Source organism: Macrotis lagotis, chromosome 3, assembly GCF_037893015.1.
Source record: "Macrotis lagotis isolate mMagLag1 chromosome 3, bilby.v1.9.chrom.fasta, whole genome shotgun sequence".
Lineage (NCBI taxonomy): Eukaryota > Metazoa > Chordata > Mammalia > Peramelemorphia > Peramelidae > Macrotis > Macrotis lagotis.
Genome location: NC_133660.1, coordinates 238,411,600 through 238,412,409, shown reverse-complemented (window position 1 = coordinate 238,412,409; position 810 = coordinate 238,411,600).

Genomic DNA, 810 nt, shown 5'->3' with positions numbered 1-810 from the left:
ATTTTCTTGATTCCTCACAAATTTATCAACTTATATTAGCTCCATTCTATATTTTGAGGAGTTGTTATCTCCATAAAGCTTTCTTATCTCCTTTTCCATCTGGCAAATTTTTGAGTTTTACACTATTTTTCTCACAGTAGCTATTTGGATAGTTTTTTTTTTTTTCCATCAGACCTAAACTGGTATTTAACATCTTGTTGTCCTTGATATTTTTTGGTGTCTCCTTCAATTAACTGCTGACTTGGTTTTCATGATTTTCCTGCATCCCTCTCATTTTTATTCCCAATTTTTCCTCTACATCCCTTACTTGATTTTCAAAATCTTTTTTGAGGCCTTCCATATTATGAGCACTATTCCTATTTTCTTGAATGCTTTGGATATAGAAGCTTGGACGTTGCCATCTTCTGAGTCTGTTTTGGTATTCCTCATGGGATCAAAGTAATTGTCTAAGGTCAGGATACTTTTTTTCATTGTTTAATCAATTCCTTACCCTGTATCCTGGTTTTGGGGTGTTTCCTGAACTTCTGAATCATGATTGGAAGAAACCCCCCAGGGATCTCAATTCATTTAAATTTAAATTGATATTTAAGACTATAAGGCTAAGTAACATGCCCAAGGATACGCAACAAGTGAAGGATTAAGTGTGTGAGGCAGGACTAGAATTCAGGTCCTCCTGACTCCAGGGATGGGGTGCTATCCACTTGGGGACCTCAATTCTTTTAACATCTTATGAGAGGCTCTGACCGCTCTCCTGCCAGTCCGGTCCCTGGATGACCACAAGCGCTCCCTCTGCCTGGAGTTGTGAGGAGG